The sequence below is a fragment of the Procambarus clarkii genome, chromosome 70 (assembly GCF_040958095.1).
Source record: "Procambarus clarkii isolate CNS0578487 chromosome 70, FALCON_Pclarkii_2.0, whole genome shotgun sequence".
NCBI lineage: Eukaryota > Metazoa > Arthropoda > Malacostraca > Decapoda > Cambaridae > Procambarus > Procambarus clarkii.
This window is the reverse complement of record NC_091219.1, coordinates 15495957-15516923: the sequence shown is the minus strand read 5'-3', so window position 1 is coordinate 15516923 and position 20967 is coordinate 15495957. Positions and strand designations below refer to the sequence as shown.

General features: G+C 44.0%; 1 protein-coding gene and 1 non-coding gene across 3 annotated transcripts in view; both read right to left on the bottom strand.

The window, feature by feature from the left end:
* The window catches only part of LOC123748154 (uncharacterized), a 188305-nt gene that overhangs the window by 16658 nt on the left and 150680 nt on the right, over nucleotides 1–20967 (bottom strand). The window lies entirely within an intron of this gene.
* Nucleotides 18001–18117, bottom strand: LOC123744897 (U5 spliceosomal RNA). The gene has a single exon (XR_006771266.1). It is a non-coding gene; the product is annotated as a U5 spliceosomal RNA (small nuclear RNA).

Below are 20967 nucleotides of genomic sequence, written 5' to 3'. Positions count from 1 at the left end.
TGGTGTGGGTCTCCTGGTGTGCCCTCAGCTGTGGTGGGCGGCTGGCATCTGTTCTGTCGGAGAGCACTGGATGTCTTTTGCGTTTTAGCTGGGGGCCGAGTTTTTGGTTTTTGCTTCCCAGTGTTCTCTGTGAGGGGCGGGGCCGGTGCTTGTCACCCTGAGGGACTCCTGGGGCTTCCCAATCATCTGCCTGTCTCTGTGTTTATTGACCGCGATGCATATTAGTTTCCGCTGATAAGCGACGTTCATTTCGCCATTCGGCTTCGCGATTAACCCTTGACGGGTACGCCGGGGCCCATCCGATCCCAAGATTAACGTCGCCCTTAAATCAACAACAACGACATCCCACGGTCCTATACGTCGAGTTTCATCCGTTTTACAGATCCGTGGACCTTTGTATGATTGTGTAAACTACACATATATGTTTATATACATAAAAACACACTATGTAAAGAGACTTAAGTGTGTGTGTGTCTGGCCATGAAGTGTGAGAGGAGTGTGAGGCCACAAGCAAGGAGCCGGACACCACAAAACACTACTCACCAAGGAGTGTATGCTATTGTTGTTGTTGTTTATGCTAATCGTTGTTGTTGTTGTTTTAGATTCAGCTACTGGGAATAGAAAGTTCCAAATAGCACGGTCTATGGTGAGCCCGTAGTGGACTTACCTGGCACAGGAGCGGGGCTGTAACTGTGTGTGTGTGTGTCTGTGCTATCAAATTAGGCTCTTTATCTATTCTGTGGACAGTTTTTGTTGTGAAATTACAAAACTATAAGTGAATTAATTGAGAAACAAACCGTGAGGAGGAGGAATGCTACTGACCCCCCCCCCCCGAGACCCCCGAAACCACAGCTGGAGGAGCCAGACAACACCCCCCCTCCCCCCCCCCACGCCACTTCCTGGTACTGAACAACACTACACACTCCAGCCAAACAAGAGGGCTAAGTGCAAAATAAGATTGAGAGCTCCACACACATGCATATTACATTAGGAAACAAGGATGGTTGGTGGTGTTTTGGGGGATTTGGATCCAATGTCTTTGTGCCACTGACCCCATTATATTGCAGGTGTGGTCACTACCGTGGGCCTAGGAGCCAACCTAAGTGGGCTCGTAAAAACACACTGGTGTACAACACAACCCACTCGTAAGCAACACAACACACCAGTGAACATCACACTAGTGAACAACACACTGGTGATATTCACAACAGATCAGTGAATAACACACGAGCGAACAATATAACAGTGAACATCACACTAGTGAACAATACACTAATAAACAGCCCACTAGTGAACAACACAACAATGAACATCGCACTAGTGAATAACACCATAATGAACAACAAACCAGTGAACAACACCTGCAATCAAAGCACTTATAAACAAACAATTACACTGTGCATTATCACAGTTAAAAATTAACACCATGTGACCCCTCCTCTTTAACAGTTACATGCCATAAAAAAATTATCCATTAACATACATATATTTTTTTAACGTCAATGCACGTGGTGACAATTACAATTTTTTCCGTATGGGGTTTCACAGTATTGCATTGCTGATATTTATTTCCAAGTCACAATGTAAACTTGAAATTCAGGCATAAAATGTGACGTTACATTGTCTCTAATAAATTAAGCTTTCCTTTGTGTATTGGCAGCATACATCGTAAGATGAATGACAAGCGTTTGTCACACTCTACTGATACACTGAGTTTCGTGTCATGTAGTATGGTAGGCAGCCATTAGTCTCAGGAGAGTATGGTTGTTCTCATGGTGTATATACTGTCAGGTATTGACAGTATGAGATCTTCTTGAGGTTATCTTGAGATGATTTCGGGGCTTTTTAGTGTCCCCGCGGCCCGGTCCTCGACCAGGCCCCCACCTCCAGGAAGCAGCCCGTGACAGCTGACTTACTCCCAGGTACCTATTTACTGCTAGGTAACAGGGGCATTCAGGGTGAAAGAAACTTTTGCCCATTTGTTTCTGCCTCGTGCGGGAATCGAACCCGCTCCACAGAATTACGAGTCCTGCGCGCTATCCACCAGGCTACGAGGCCCCTCGTAGGCCCCTACGAGGAGGAGATGGAGGCATTGTGTGTGACAAACGCTTGTCAGCATACGTATCTCTACCTATCGCGTATCTATTTACCTAGTACTTTGGGTTTTTGGGTTTGGTGTTGGGGTTAACACCTATCAACCTATGGATGGTTGCTGAGGCAACACAATAGCTTACTGACCAACCAGCAAGATTATTTTAGTTTTGAACATTGTTCGGGACCAAAGTATAAACTCTCAGTGCATATACACTCAATAGCGGGATGCACCTCTCAGTGTCTATTCCCTGATTAATTTTCAACTTGACAAACACAAATTATTTTCATTTCCTCACACTGCAAATATCTCGTTGTGTCGGTACATCCAGGACAATTGTCTGTAGTCATTCTTCCCTGCTTGTTCTCCTTCATATTCTTTCATCAATACGACTCATGGCATCCAATTTCAGGCTTCATTCATCTTACTCCTATGTGTAGTAACTTAATATTTGGAGGCTTCGGTTCTTGGAGAATCAAGTAGCAATTCACTATGAGCGTTGAAGTCACCCAAGATGATAGTAGGTATGGTGACTGCTATTTCAATGATTGCAGAGAGATCCATGTTGTGTTCTCTAGGGCTCCTGTAAAGATTGAAGATGGACAGCATTGAGTGCTTCATGGTGAGATTAACTCCCATAATTTCGACGTCCTCACCGTAGTTAGGCAAGTCTGCGATTGGTGTGACATTGATATGATTTCTTACTAGTTTTGAAATGCCCCTGGTGCCACCTTGTGCAATTGGGCAGTGGTAACCTTGATACCCTGGGATATTGATACTTCTTTCAGCCCTCGTAAGTGTTTCTTGAATTTAAACAATATCAATGTTGTCCCTGAGAAGCACTACTCTGAGTATTTGAGCTGTGTTTTATAATCCTCGATTGCTCCATTGTATAATCTTGTGATTGTCGTTATAGTACATTATTCTGTTAGAGTTGAATCAATTGAGTCTACGGTGGTTTCTAAGGTGCTGATTTCCCCGACGGCTTATGTCTTCTTGACTGGAGTGGGGACTGCTATTGGGTGCTGGAACAATTCAGCTACGTCACTATCTTCGATTTCGTCGATATTTTCCAGTAGGGCTTGTTGAAGTGTAGAGGAAATAAGTTCAGTAGATTTTTTTTTTTACCTCTGTTAACATTTGGTCTGTTCCAGTGCTTGGAATGCTTTGTTGAGCATCACAAATGCAAACAAGCCTGTTTGTGTTCCTCACGTGTGCCCCAAAGAATGAGGTGATTTGATAAAATGCTATGCCCAAGATTACCATCCGAGTGCAGGCGGGGAAGTGGTTCAAATAGCTTCGGCTATCACTTCCTTATTGTCTGGTCGTGATGGTCAAGCGGATTAAGGCGTCCTGTAGATACCAGTTGCGTTGCTCCTGGGAGTATGAGGTCGAGTCACTTCTGGGGTGTGAGTTTTCAGTCATATATATATATATATATATATATATATATATATATATATATATATATATATATATATATATATATGAAATCAAATCGATTTAACTTGGCCTAATAAGCCAAGTTTTATTGAATTAATATATTTTCTCTAATTTTTTTTCTTATGAAATGATAAAGCTGCCCATTTCATTACGTGTAGGTCAATTTTTTTTATTGGAGTTAAAATTAACGTCGATATATGACCGAACCTAACCAACCCTACCTAACCTAACCTAACCTATCTTTATAGGTTAGGTTAGGTTAGGTAACCGAAAAAGTTAGGTTAGGTAGGTTAGGTAGTTGAAAAACAATTAATTCATGGAAACTTGGCTTATTAGGCAAATCGGGCCTTGCATAGTAGGCTGAGAAGTGCGTTCTGGCTACTAGGTACGACATATATATATATATATATATATATATATATATATATATATATATATGTCGTACCTAGTAGCCAGAACTCACTTCTCAGCCTACTATTCAAGGCCCGATTTGCCTAATAAGCCAAGTTTTCCTGAATTAATATATTTACTATAATTTTTTTCTTATGAAATGATAAAGCTACCCTTTTCACTATGTATGAGGTCAATTTTTTTTTATTGGAGTTAAAATTAACGTAGATATATGACCGAACCTAACCAACCCTACCTAACCTAACCTAACCTATATATATAGGTAAGGTTAGGTTAGGTAGCCAAAAAAAGCTAGGTTAGGTTAGGTTAGGTAGGTTAGGTAGACGAAAAAACATTAATTCATGAAAACTTGGCTTATTAGGCAAATCGGGCCTTGCATAGTAGGCTGAGAAGTGAGTTCTGGCTACTAGGTACGACATATATATATATATATATATATATATATATATGCGAACAAGCCTGAATGGTCCCCAGGACAATATGCAACTGAAAACTCACACCCCAGAAGTGACTCGAACCCATACTCCCAGATGCCACGCAACTGGTATGTACAAGACGCCTTAATCCACTTGACCATCACGACCGGACATAATGAGGTGATAGCCGAGGTTATTTGAACCACCCCACCGCCGGCACTCGGATAGTAATCTTGGGCATAGCATTTTACCAAATCACCTCATTCTTTGGGGCACACGTGAGGAACACAAATGCGAACAAGCCTGAATGGTCCCCAGGACAATATGCAACTGAAAACTCACACCCCAGAAGTGACTCGAACCCATACTCCCAGATGCCACGCAACTGGTATGTACAAGACGCCTTAATCCACTTGACCATCACGACCGGACATAATGAGGTGATAGCCGAGGCTATTTGAACCACCCCACCGCCGGCACTCGGATAGTAATCTTGGGCATAGCATTTTACCAAATCACCTCATTCTTTGGGGCACACGTGAGGAACACAAATGCGAACAAGCCTGAATGGTCCCCAGGACAATATGCAACTGAAAACTCACACCCCAGAAGTGACTCGAACCCATACTCCCAGATGCCACGCAACTGGTATGTACAAGACGCCTTAATCCACTTGACCATCACGACCGGACATAATGAGGTGATAGCCGAGGCTATTTGAACCACCCCACCGCCGGCACTCGGATAGTAATCTTGGGCATAGCATTTTACCAAATCACCTCATTCTTTGGGGCACACGTGAGGAACACAAATGCGAACAAGCCTGAATGGTCCCCAGGACAATATGCAACTGAAAACTCACACCCCAGAAGTGACTCGAACCCATACTCCCAGATGCCACGCAACTGGTATGTACAAGACGCCTTAATCCACTTGACCATCACGACCGGACATAATGAGGTGATAGCCGAGGCTATTTGAACCACCCCACCGCCGGCACTCGGATAGTAATCTTGGGCATAGCATTTTACCAAATCACCTCATTCTTTGGGGCACACGTGAGGAACACAAATGCGAACAAGCCTGAATGGTCCCCAGGACAATATGCAACTGAAAACTCACACCCCAGAAGTGACTCGAACCCATACTCCCAGATGCCACGCAACTGGTATGTACAAGACGCCTTAATCCACTTGACCATCACGACCGGACATAATGAGGTGATAGCCGAGGCTATTTGAACCACCCCACCGCCGGCACTCGGATAGTAATCTTGGGCATAGCATTTTACCAAATCACCTCATTCTTTGGGGCACACATGAGGAACACAAATGCGAACAAGCCTGAATGGTCCCCAGGACAATATGCAACTGAAAACTCACACCCCAGAAGTGACTCGAACCCATACTCCCAGATGCCACGCAACTGGTATGTACAAGACGCCTTAATCCACTTGACCATCACGACCGGACATAATGAGGTGATAGCCGAGGCTATTTGAACCACCCCACCGCCGGCACTCGGATAGTAATCTTGGGCATAGCATTTTACCAAATCACCTCATTCTTTGGGGCACACGTGAGGAACACAAATGCGAACAAGCCTGAATGGTCCCCAGGACAATATGCAACTGAAAACTCACACCCCAGAAGTGACTCGAACCCATACTCCCAGATGCCACGCAACTGGTATGTACAAGACGCCTTAATCCACTTGACCATCACGACCGGACATAATGAGGTGATAGCCGAGGCTATTTGAACCACCCCACCGCCGGCACTCGGATAGTAATCTTGGGCATAGCATTTTACCAAATCACCTCATTCTTTGGGGCACACGTGAGGAACACAAATGCGAACAAGCCTGAATGGTCCCCAGGACAATATGCAACTGAAAACTCACACCCCAGAAGTGACTCGAACCCATACTCCCAGATGCCACGCAACTGGTATGTACAAGACGCCTTAATCCACTTGACCATCACGACCGGACATAATGAGGTGATAGCCGAGGCTATTTGAACCACCCCACCGCCGGCACTCGGATAGTAATCTTGGGCATAGCATTTTACCAAATCACCTCATTCTTTGGGGCACACGTGAGGAACACAAATGCGAACAAGCCTGAATGGTCCCCAGGACAATATGCAACTGAAAACTCACACCCCAGAAGTGACTCGAACCCATACTCCCAGATGCCACGCAACTGGTATGTACAAGACGCCTTAATCCACTTGACCATCACGACCGGACATAATGAGGTGATAGCCGAGGCTATTTGAACCACCCCACCGCCGGCACTCGGATAGTAATCTTGGGCATAGCATTTTACCAAATCACCTCATTCTTTGGGGCACACGTGAGGAACACAAATGCGAACAAGCCTGAATGGTCCCCAGGACAATATGCAACTGAAAACTCACACCCCAGAAGTGACTCGAACCCATACTCCCAGATGCCACGCAACTGGTATGTACAAGACGCCTTAATCCACTTGACCATCACGACCGGACATAATGAGGTGATAGCCGAGGCTATTTGAACCACCCCACCGCCGGCACTCGGATAGTAATCTTGGGCATAGCATTTTACCAAATCACCTCATTCTTTGGGGCACTCGTGAGGAACACAAATGCGAACAAGCCTGAATGGTCCCCAGGACAATAAGCAACTGAAAACTCACACCCCAGAAGTGACTCGAACCCATACTCCCAGATGCCACGCAACTGGTATGTACAAGACGCCTTAATCCACTTGACCATCACGACCGGACATAATGAGGTGATAGCCGAGGCTATTTGAACCACCCCACCGCCGGCACTCGGATAGTAATCTTGGGCATAGCATTTTACCAAATCACCTCATTCTTTGGGGCACACGTGAGGAACACAAATGCGAACAAGCCTGAATGGTCCCCAGGACAATATGCAACTGAAAACTCACACCCCAGAAGTGACTCGAACCCATACTCCCAGATGCCACGCAACTGGTATGTACAAGACGCCTTAATCCACTTGACCATCACGACCGGACATAATGAGGTGATAGCCGAGGCTATTTGAACCACCCCACCGCCGGCACTCGGATAGTAATCTTGGGCATAGCATTTTACCAAATCACCTCATTCTTTGGGGCACACGTGAGGAACACAAATGCGAACAAGCCTGAATGGTCCCCAGGACAATATGCAACTGAAAACTCACACCCCAGAAGTGACTCGAACCCATACTCCCAGATGCCACGCAACTGGTATGTACAAGACGCCTTAATCCACTTGACCATCACGACCGGACATAATGAGGTGATAGCCGAGGCTATTTGAACCACCCCACCGCCGGCACTCGGATAGTAATCTTGGGCATAGCATTTTACCAAATCACCTCATTCTTTGGGGCACACGTGAGGAACACAAATGCGAACAAGCCTGAATGGTCCCCAGGACAATATGCAACTGAAAACTCACACCCCAGAAGTGACTCGAACCCATACTCCCAGATGCCACGCAACTGGTATGTACAAGACGCCTTAATCCACTTGACCATCACGACCGGACATAATGAGGTGATAGCCGAGGCTATTTGAACCACCCCACCGCCGGCACTCGGATAGTAATCTTGGGCATAGCATTTTACCAAATCACCTCATTCTTTGGGGCACACGTGAGGAACACAAATGCGAACAAGCCTGAATGGTCCCCAGGACAATATGCAACTGAAAACTCACACCCCAGAAGTGACTCGAACCCATACTCCCAGATGCCACGCAACTGGTATGTACAAGACGCCTTAATCCACTTGACCATCACGACCGGACATAATGAGGTGATAGCCGAGGCTATTTGAACCACCCCACCGCCGGCACTCGGATAGTAATCTTGGGCATAGCATTTTACCAAATCACCTCATTCTTTGGGGCACACGTGAGGAACACAAATGCGAACAAGCCTGAATGGTCCCCAGGACAATATGCAACTGAAAACTCACACCCCAGAAGTGACTCGAACCCATACTCCCAGATGCCACGCAACTGGTATGTACAAGACGCCTTAATCCACTTGACCATCACGACCGGACATAATGAGGTGATAGCCGAGGCTATTTGAACCACCCCACCGCCGGCACTCGGATAGTAATCTTGGGCATAGCATTTTACCAAATCACCTCATTCTTTGGGGCACACGTGAGGAACACAAATGCGAACAAGCCTGAATGGTCCCCAGGACAATATGCAACTGAAAACTCACACCCCAGAAGTGACTCGAACCCATACTCCCAGATGCCACGCAACTGGTATGTACAAGACGCCTTAATCCACTTGACCATCACGACCGGACATAATGAGGTGATAGCCGAGGCTATTTGAACCACCCCACCGCCGGCACTCGGATAGTAATCTTGGGCATAGCATTTTACCAAATCACCTCATTCTTTGGGGCACTCGTGAGGAACACAAATGCGAACAAGCCTGAATGGTCCCCAGGACAATATGCAACTGAAAACTCACACCCCAGAAGTGACTCGAACCCATACTCCCAGATGCCACGCAACTGGTATGTACAAGACGCCTTAATCCACTTGACCATCACGACCGGACATAATGAGGTGATAGCCGAGGCTATTTGAACCACCCCACCGCCGGCACTCGGATAGTAATCTTGGGCATAGCATTTTACCAAATCACCTCATTCTTTGGGGCACACGTGAGGAACACAAATGCGAACAAGCCTGAATGGTCCCCAGGACAATATGCAACTGAAAACTCACACCCCAGAAGTGACTCGAACCCATACTCCCAGATGCCACGCAACTGGTATGTACAAGACGCCTTAATCCACTTGACCATCAGGACCGGACATAATGAGGTGATAGCCGAGGCTATTTGAACCACCCCACCGCCGGCACTCGGATAGTAATCTTGGGCATAGCATTTTACCAAATCACCTCATTCTTTGGGGCACACGTGAGGAACACAAATGCGAACAAGCCTGAATGGTCCCCAGGACAATATGCAACTGAAAACTCACACCCCAGAAGTGACTCGAACCCATACTCCCAGATGCCACGCAACTGGTATGTACAAGACGCCTTAATCCACTTGACCATCACGACCGGACATAATGAGGTGATAGCCGAGGCTATTTGAACCACCCCACCGCCGGCACTCGGATAGTAATCTTGGGCATAGCATTTTACCAAATCACCTCATTCTTTGGGGCACACGTGAGGAACACAAATGCGAACAAGCCTGAATGGTCCCCAGGACAATATGCAACTGAAAACTCACACCCCAGAAGTGACTCGAACCCATACTCCCAGATGCCACGCAACTGGTATGTACAAGACGCCTTAATCCACTTGACCATCACGACCGGACATAATGAGGTGATAGCCGAGGCTATTTGAACCACCCCACCGCCGGCACTCGGATAGTAATCTTGGGCATAGCATTTTACCAAATCACCTCATTCTTTGGGGCACTCGTGAGGAACACAAATGCGAACAAGCCTGAATGGTCCCCAGGACAATAAGCAACTGAAAACTCACACCCCAGAAGTGACTCGAACCCATACTCCCAGATGCCACGCAACTGGTATGTACAAGACGCCTTAATCCACTTGACCATCACGACCGGACATAATGAGGTGATAGCCGAGGCTATTTGAACCACCCCACCGCCGGCACTCGGATAGTAATCTTGGGCATAGCATTTTACCAAATCACCTCATTCTTTGGGGCACACGTGAGGAACACAAATGCGAACAAGCCTGAATGGTCCCCAGGACAATATGCAACTGAAAACTCACACCCCAGAAGTGACTCGAACCCATACTCCCAGATGCCACGCAACTGGTATGTACAAGACGCCTTAATCCACTTGACCATCACGACCGGACATAATGAGGTGATAGCCGAGGCTATTTGAACCACCCCACCGCCGGCACTCGGATAGTAATCTTGGGCATAGCATTTTACCAAATCACCTCATTCTTTGGGGCACACGTGAGGAACACAAATGCGAACAAGCCTGAATGGTCCCCAGGACAATATGCAACTGAAAACTCACACCCCAGAAGTGACTCGAACCCATACTCCCAGATGCCACGCAACTGGTATGTACAAGACGCCTTAATCCACTTGACCATCACGACCGGACATAATGAGGTGATAGCCGAGGCTATTTGAACCACCCCACCGCCGGCACTCGGATAGTAATCTTGGGCATAGCATTTTACCAAATCACCTCATTCTTTGGGGCACACGTGAGGAACACAAATGCGAACAAGCCTGAATGGTCCCCAGGACAATATGCAACTGAAAACTCACACCCCAGAAGTGACTCGAACCCATACTCCCAGATGCCACGCAACTGGTATGTACAAGACGCCTTAATCCACTTGACCATCACGACCGGACATAATGAGGTGATAGCCGAGGCTATTTGAACCACCCCACCGCCGGCACTCGGATAGTAATCTTGGGCATAGCATTTTACCAAATCACCTCATTCTTTGGGGCACACGTGAGGAACACAAATGCGAACAAGCCTGAATGGTCCCCAGGACAATATGCAACTGAAAACTCACACCCCAGAAGTGACTCGAACCCATACTCCCAGATGCCACGCAACTGGTATGTACAAGACGCCTTAATCCACTTGACCATCACGACCGGACATAATGAGGTGATAGCCGAGGCTATTTGAACCACCCCACCGCCGGCACTCGGATAGTAATCTTGGGCATAGCATTTTACCAAATCACCTCATTCTTTGGGGCACACGTGAGGAACACAAATGCGAACAAGCCTGAATGGTCCCCAGGACAATATGCAACTGAAAACTCACACCCCAGAAGTGACTCGAACCCATACTCCCAGATGCCACGCAACTGGTATGTACAAGACGCCTTAATCCACTTGACCATCACGACCGGACATAATGAGGTGATAGCCGAGGCTATTTGAACCACCCCACCGCCGGCACTCGGATAGTAATCTTGGGCATAGCATTTTACCAAATCACCTCATTCTTTGGGGCACACGTGAGGAACACAAATGCGAACAAGCCTGAATGGTCCCCAGGACAATATGCAACTGAAAACTCACACCCCAGAAGTGACTCGAACCCATACTCCCAGATGCCACGCAACTGGTATGTACAAGACGCCTTAATCCACTTGACCATCACGACCGGACATAATGAGGTGATAGCCGAGGCTATTTGAACCACCCCACCGCCGGCACTCGGATAGTAATCTTGGGCATAGCATTTTACCAAATCACCTCATTCTTTGGGGCACTCGTGAGGAACACAAATGCGAACAAGCCTGAATGGTCCCCAGGACAATATGCAACTGAAAACTCACACCCCAGAAGTGACTCGAACCCATACTCCCAGATGCCACGCAACTGGTATGTACAAGACGCCTTAATCCACTTGACCATCACGACCGGACATAATGAGGTGATAGCCGAGGCTATTTGAACCACCCCACCGCCGGCACTCGGATAGTAATCTTGGGCATAGCATTTTACCAAATCACCTCATTCTTTGGGGCACACGTGAGGAACACAAATGCGAACAAGCCTGAATGGTCCCCAGGACAATATGCAACTGAAAACTCACACCCCAGAAGTGACTCGAACCCATACTCCCAGATGCCACGCAACTGGTATGTACAAGACGCCTTAATCCACTTGACCATCAGGACCGGACATAATGAGGTGATAGCCGAGGCTATTTGAACCACCCCACCGCCGGCACTCGGATAGTAATCTTGGGCATAGCATTTTACCAAATCACCTCATTCTTTGGGGCACACGTGAGGAACACAAATGCGAACAAGCCTGAATGGTCCCCAGGACAATATGCAACTGAAAACTCACACCCCAGAAGTGACTCGAACCCATACTCCCAGATGCCACGCAACTGGTATGTACAAGACGCCTTAATCCACTTGACCATCACGACCGGACATAATGAGGTGATAGCCGAGGCTATTTGAACCACCCCACCGCCGGCACTCGGATAGTAATCTTGGGCATAGCATTTTACCAAATCACCTCATTCTTTGGGGCACACGTGAGGAACACAAATGCGAACAAGCCTGAATGGTCCCCAGGACAATATGCAACTGAAAACTCACACCCCAGAAGTGACTCGAACCCATACTCCCAGATGCCACGCAACTGGTATGTACAAGACGCCTTAATCCACTTGACCATCACGACCGGACATAATGAGGTGATAGCCGAGGCTATTTGAACCACCCCACCGCCGGCACTCGGATAGTAATCTTGGGCATAGCATTTTACCAAATCACCTCATTCTTTGGGGCACACGTGAGGAACACAAATGCGAACAAGCCTGAATGGTCCCCAGGACAATATGCAACTGAAAACTCACACCCCAGAAGTGACTCGAACCCATACTCCCAGATGCCACGCAACTGGTATGTACAAGACGCCTTAATCCACTTGACCATCACGACCGGACATAATGAGGTGATAGCCGAGGCTATTTGAACCACCCCACCGCCGGCACTCGGATAGTAATCTTGGGCATAGCATTTTACCAAATCACCTCATTCTTTGGGGCACTCGTGAGGAACACAAATGCGAACAAGCCTGAATGGTCCCCAGGACAATATGCAACTGAAAACTCACACCCCAGAAGTGACTCGAACCCATACTCCCAGATGCCACGCAACTGGTATGTACAAGACGCCTTAATCCACTTGACCATCACGACCGGATATAATGAGGTGATAGCCGAGGCTATTTGAACCACCCCACCGCCGGCACTCGGATAGTAATCTTGGGCATAGCATTTTACCAAATCACCTCATTCTTTGGGGCACACGTGAGGAACACAAATGCGAACAAGCCTGAATGGTCCCCAGGACAATATGCAACTGAAAACTCACACCCCAGAAGTGACTCGAACCCATACTAACAGATGCCACGCAACTGGTATGTACAAGACGCCTTAATCCACTTGACCATCACGACCGGACATAATGAGGTGATAGCCGAGGCTATTTGAACCTCCCCACCGCCGGCACTCGGATAGTAATCTTGGGCATAGCATTTTACCAAATCATTTTACCAAAGAATGAGGTGATTTGGTAAAATGCTATGCCCAAGATTACTATCCGAGTGCCGGCGGTGGGGTGGTTCAAATAGCCTCGGCTATCACCTCATTATGTCCGGTCGTGATGGTCAAGTGGATTAAGGCGTCTTGTACATACCAGTTGCGTGGCATCTGGGAGTATGGGTTCGAGTCACTTCTGGGGTGTGAGTTTTCAGTTATATATATATATATATATATATATATATATATATATATATATATATATATATATATATATATATATATATATATATATATATATATATATATATATATATATATATGTGTATATATATATATGTCGTACCTAGTAGCCAGAATCCACTTCTCAGCCTACTATGCAAGGCCCGATTTGCCTAATAAGCCAAGTTTTCCTGAATTAATAAATTTTCTCTAATTTTTTTCTTATGAAATGATAAAGCTACCCATTTCATTATGTATGAGGTCAATTTTTTTTTATTAAAGTTAAAATTAACATAGATATATGACCGAACCTAACCAACCCTACCTAACCTCACCTAACCTATCTCTATAGGTTAGGTTAGGTTAGGTAGCCGAAAAAGTTAGGTTAGGTTAGGTTAGGTACGTTAGGTAGTCGAAAAACAATTAATTCAGGAAAACTTGGCTTATTAGGCAAATCGGGCCTTGCATAATAGGCTGAGAAGTGCGTTCTGGCTACTAGGTACGACATATATATATATATATATATATATATATATATATATATATATGTCGTACCTAATAGCCAGAACGCACTTCTCAGCCTACTATTCAAGGCCCGATTTGCCTAATAAGCCAAGTTTTCATGAATTAATGTTTTTTCGTCTACCTAACCTACCTAACCTAACCTAACCTAGCTTTTTTTGGCTACCTAACCTAACCTTACCTATAAATATAGGTTAGGTTAGGTTAGGTAGGGTTGGTTAGGTTCGGTCATATATCTACGTTAATTTTAACTCCAATAAAAAAAAATTGACCTCATACATAGAGAAAAGGGTTGCTTTATCATTTCATAAGAAAAAAATTATAGTAAATATATTAATTCAGGAAAACTTGGCTTATTAGGCAAATCGGGCCTTGAATAGTAGGCTGAGAAGTGAGTTCTGGCTACTAGGTACGACATATATATATATATATATATATATATATATATATATATATATATATATATATATATATATATATATATATATATATATATATACATATATATATATATATATATATATATATATATATATGTCCACTATATATATGTATATATATATATATATATATATATATATATATATATATATATATATATATACATATATATATATATATATATATATATATATGTATATATATATATATATATATATATATATATATATATATATATATATATATATATATTCATTTTATTTTATTTAAATTATAATTAATAGTATTTAATTGATATTAATTATTAATTAACAATTATTAATGTAATTAAAATTATTATATATTAAAGGCATAGGTTAGGTTAGGTGTTTATATATTATTGGTGATTAATTGCATTAAAAGTACGTAGGTGAAGCAGTTGCAGAGTTGCCATACGAGGAAAGGTCGTCAGCGAGACAGTGTTCGAACTGTTCAGCGAGAAATGTTCGAACGTCATCAGCTGTGAATGGTCTGTAAATCGATTTGATTTCATAAACAGGGCGTTTGGTGACTGGATGGAATGATCACTGCGTCTGTGTTGTTGAGGGTAAACTGTCCTCAGACTGTTCATTCCGTCCAACGGTCGATCCCAAAGACCCATTCATCAGTTTTAACATGCTTTGCATTCATGATAGGAATTTTCTCAAATATAAATTATATTATATAATATGCATATTTAGGTGTAGGTTAGGTTAGGTGTTTAGATTTTATTAGTACTTATTTTTATATTAAGTACGTGTGTGAAACATTTACGGAATTTTGATTCGAACAGAGGTCGTCAGTGAAGCACTGTTCGAGAAATGATTGAACGTCATCAGTTGTGAATCGTGTGTAAAACGTTTTTCATATATAAACAGGAGGTTAGGATGCCTCATGGCTGAACACCGAGCCTTTGTTGATGAGGACGGGCTGCACAAAATGTAGGTAAGGGAAGGGGGGGGGGGGCTGGTGGATTTACGAGCCAAAGTTTATGAGAATGAGTTGAACTGCTCAACCATACCAGTCACGAACCATTCGTTTTCTTTGACTGGCGAGCGTGGGTGAGAGGAGGGGAGACTGATCAGCGCGCCCCGTGCGTCTCTTTACCTAATAAACATCGTAAGCGGGAAAGTAGGCAGTTCTCACCAAGCGTCGTGGACTTCCCCTGACACTTGTCCTACTGCAAAGAAAGACGTAAGGCTGTACATTTCCATATTAGCTTCATTAATATATCCATTAAGACTATCCAGTTCTATGTTATATAAGAGAAGAAATCAGGTAACTAGGATAAGAGCTGGGTTAAATAGTTGGACATTGACACACAATCAGTAAAGGTATTTGTTAAATGATTGTCACTGTTAATATCAGGTATTGAATACACAATATATAGCGCACCAGTGATGTTAAAATCAGGAAGCAAGTGGCGCTGAACTGGCTGTTTTACGGGGATATTTCCGTAAAGAGAAAAATTACTACATTGTTCTTATGAACTAACAGCTATTCTATGTTTAAGTAAAATGTGCATGTGATTAGACGATTTTTCCACCGAGTTTATCACACATAATGAGCCTGCCAATCGGGCAGCTTAGGGGACTAAGGACATTATCTTCCTAAATTGAATTGTGCCAGGGCTCTCGGAGATAAAATCAGTGCCCCTTATATCAGCTAGTACGACCTTGAACATCGTCATGATCGACACATTACCCCTCATTGAATTAAGAGAGCTTATGAGGCAATTAAGTTGTTGTTGCTGGCATAAATACTGTTAGTCTATCATCACGTGAACGGGAGCAGAGAACGTGTGGACACTAACTGAACGAGATGTTCACATGTTTAGGAGTCATCAGCGACAGATCGTGAGTGTATGCGGCCTTTAGTCAACTGCTTGCCACATGCAGGAACCGTTTTGTTGCATATCTTGCATAAAAAAAACGGAGTTTATCTGCCAATCGTTAGTGGAGTGTGGTTTCGGGCGTAGGGCTCCTGAGTTAATATGATCTCGCATCTGGCGATCACCAGCTGGTGCCTAGGAAGGACTTGCTGCTACTACTGATATACCAGCCTGGTTGAGCCTACATATTGAAGGTTATGGAGGACGCTCCGTGCGCCAAGCACCAACAGAAACTTGTCTGATCATCTCAGTGACGTACCAAGCTGATATATTTCACGTATATACAAAGCTCAGCTACTGAATCAGAGTTTGTTTCATGTGTATGTACGTCACTCAGAACCAGGAAACTCCCAGTATCTACATATTTTTCGTTATTTCCCGGGTACCTGTGCTTAGGTCCAGTGTTTTGCGTCTGATTGCCGTCAGTCAAACATTGTTTAGTGTAGAAATATTTCAGTAGTGAAGACATTAAGCTCAGCGTGAACTAGAAGTAGTTTATTTCGATATACACTTCACCTGTGAGACCATTAGCTCTCAGTGACACATTATTAATGTATCATCATCCTCCCCCCCCCCCAACCCCCTTCGCTTTAATAAAGTAGACTGTGTAAACAAACTTGATGTTTAACTTCTCAAGACCTTCTTCTCTGCATTATTGTGTGGTTCCTTGTTATAGATAGCTAGGCCTATCCTTCAGAACTCCTAGGTAGACCTATCCTTCAGAACTCCTAGCTAGGCCTATCCTTCAGAGCTCCTAGCTAGATCTATCCTTCAGAACTCTTAGCCCTATCCTTCAGAGCTCCTAGCTAGACCTATCCTTCAGAACTCCTAGCTAGGCCTATCCTTCAGAGCTCCTAGCTAGATCTATCCTTCAGAACTCTTAGCCCTATCCTTCAGAGCTCCTAGCTAGACCTATCCTTCAGAACTCCTAGCTAGACCTATCCTTCAGAACTCCTAGCTAGACCTATCCTTCAGAACTCCTAGCTAGACCTATCCTTCAGAGCTCCTAGCTAGACCTATCCTTCAGAGCTCCTAGCTAGACCTATCCTTCAGAGCTCCTAGCTAGACCTATCCTTCAGAACTCCTAGCTAGACCTATCCTTCAGAGCTCTTAGCTAGACCTATCCTTCAGAACTCCTAGCTAGACCTATCCTTCAGAACTCCTAGCTAGACCTATCCTTCAGAACTCCTAGCTAGACCTATCCTTCAGAACTCCTAGCTAGACCTATCCTTCAGAACTCCTAGCTAGATCTATACTCCATGATGGTTCCACAGACAAGACCACGGAGCCTACTGATCGTGTCAAGTGCAAGACTGACGCTCTAGAGGATTGAGTCTCGCATAAAGAGGTACAAGGCTTTTTGCCGTATGCTTTTTTTTATTTTATTTATATTTTTTTTTTTTGCAGGGATATTCCTGCGCGGTCCCTAAGCCTCTGGCTGGTCCACTAATAATATGGCCCAATTTAATGGGCCAAGAAAAAAAAATTTAAGACTCATTGAGTTGTTCCCCTCCACGGAAATCTAAAGTAAAAGGCGAAAGATTTATGCGTTTTGAAGGGAAACCAGAGTTCTGTATGCTTTGTCGAGGCACCTGTGTGATCTTGATAACATCTTGAGAAGCGGCCCGACTTGACGTGAGAAACAGATTGTTAACATGCCAAGTCTCCACCGGTCTTGGTCTTTCACTCAGCGTTAGTCGAGAACGTCAGAGCGAAATGGAAGGGCTTCAGATGTCTGAAACCCTAAAGCTTATTGAACCGACTCGGGGAGTCTGTAAGTTGATGAGTGCCCAGGAGCTTACTGTTCTGGACTCTGTATAATCCATGCCGAAAACGCATGGGGTGCACACTAGGCTGCCACTCACAGGATGAGCTTTGGCCGGAAAATTAGCGGCCGCTCGCTCGACGAGAATTTGGTGTACAATAAACAAGAAACTCAACAAAAGGCAGTAACCATCAAGAGCTACAACATTACAGAAAAATATTGAAGTCAAAATCCCCTCCTGCAACTTGACACAGTAAATGGCTAGACAATATAATTTGATCTACGTAATCCCTCCCCTCTCTGGCCGAGCCATAAAGTTCCTTCGATGTTGATTTCCTTTATGTACTCTATCCCTTGGCTTCTCTGTCAGCTTTGATCAAGCTCTCACGACGCGTCGTCCCATTAAGGCCAACCTTTTCACACATAATTTCGGATATATATATTTCAGGAATTTATATTTCTGATCAACTATCTTTTTTTTTTTGCCCAGAAACTTATGAAACATTTAGCAGTCCCGCTTCTGTTTTGATTCTTGTCGTCAGTCTTGCTCCGTCCGTGACGTTGTCATGTGGGCTGCTATTTTTTAATTGATACAAATCACATATATCAGGAACAGTGTTTAGGTCGTAGTTCACATTCATGCGGTACTCCGCTTGTAAATCCCAAGTATTCTCATCCCTTCCTTATCATTACAAAGTTCCTCACCCACGCCAACACGCTGTTGGTTACTCTGGCTTTATTTTCATGTCTGCTTAATAGGCTCTTGAAGGTTACAATGTCGGGTGGTTTCTGATAGTCCTGGACGATACGATCTACCCCCTCCTTCTCTTTCTGGCTTAATCGTAATTTCTGAGCTCGAGTTGGCTCGTTCAGACACGAGTTCCCTTCAGTAATCACATGAAGCTTTGATGCGAAATTAATCCTTTCTCTTCCTGGCATCTCTCTGAAGTGCCTTATGGTATATATATCTGTGAGACACAGGTCTGTGGCACAGATCTGTAGCACAGGTCTGTGGTACACGACTGTGGTACACGTCTGTAGCACAGGTCTGTGGTACACGTCTGTGGTACAGGTCTGTGGTACACGACTGTGGTACAGGTCTGTAGCACAGGTCTGTGGTACACGTCTGTGGAACAGGTGTGTAGCACAGGTCTGTGGTACAGGTCTGTGGTACATGTCAGTCTCGTCTCTCTATTCAACCCATCCTCCTGTTTAGGCTGTGTGTATAAGTAACGATCGTTTAATACTGACGTAAAATGTAGTTAGAAAAATAGAAATCACAAGTATTGAGTTTGGACAAACTGGAAAAGGTTTTGAATTTATGTTGCAAATAAAACCTAAACTAACCTAACCTATCCTTCCTAGGTATAAAACATGCTATCTAAAGCCTAATATATAGTACATATAAGAGCTATAGCAGGCCTAGGAATATTAGTTTTTAGCTTTATTTTTTTGGGGGGACTCTATAAAGTGAAAAGTGTGTCAGTTAGATTCTATGGTCAGTTTAGATTCCATAGTCAGCATATCGAAACAGGAGGATGAGTTGCTGTATTATATTCCTGTTGATGTTAGAGTTTGTGTAGCGGTCTGGCTGACGTTCTGTGTCCGGTAAGGTTAAGTGGATTATGGTAATGGTTTCACGGTAATAGTGTGTGAGAACACTGTCAGTGTAATGTATGTTGTGGCATCACATATATGAGGGAATGATCCTCAACGATGTTATTATTTTACTGCTAATATTATTCACCGAGTGGAATACAAATGTCAAAAACATATTAAATTATTGACTTCATGATAGCGTATGGAACCTTTTGTTTACCAATGAAGTTAATTATGAGTGGAAACTGCTAAGGCAGTATGACTATACTGCACTTGGGAGGAATAGAAGTACGAGGATCTTGGCTAGGAACAAGGAAAAGAATGGTACCCAACTACCTGGACTATCGGGCATCGAGCAACGACCAGCAAGAAGCGAGGCCGTTGGTGTACCAACCAGTCCAAGTATATGTGTCGTCTCCTGCTCTTTCAGTTCACTTCCTCCGTCGATTATAGCTTGGATTCTGTCTGAGAAATGTTTTACTTCGGCCGCTCGAGCTAAGGCCCTCAACCTCGTCCTCAGATGAGTTCTGAAACTTGAAGTGGTGCTTCAGACGCCTTATTCTTGAAACTTGGCTCCGAGTGTCTTTCTTCGTTTTTGGATCACTCCAGAGAGTCATTAAAATCCATTTCCACTCCGATGATGAAGTCAGAGAAGCAACTAGCGAGTGGCTCTGTAGTCAAAAAATTATTTTGGGATGCAGTGCAGGTAAATTTAACAATGGACGAAGCGTACTGAAAGATCAAGGAACGAACCTGTACATCATAACCGAAGCTTTCTATCATTCATATATATATATATATATATATATATATATATATATATATATATATATATATATATATATATATATATATATATATATATATATATATTTATATATATATATATATATATATATATATATATATATATATATATATATATATATATATATATATATATATATATATATATGTGTGTGTGTATATCACGAAAATAAACACGTGATTAAGAATGTGACAATGTCAGACCACGGAGGAAAATGAAACAGGAATTTCCTTAAGTACTTTCGTATATT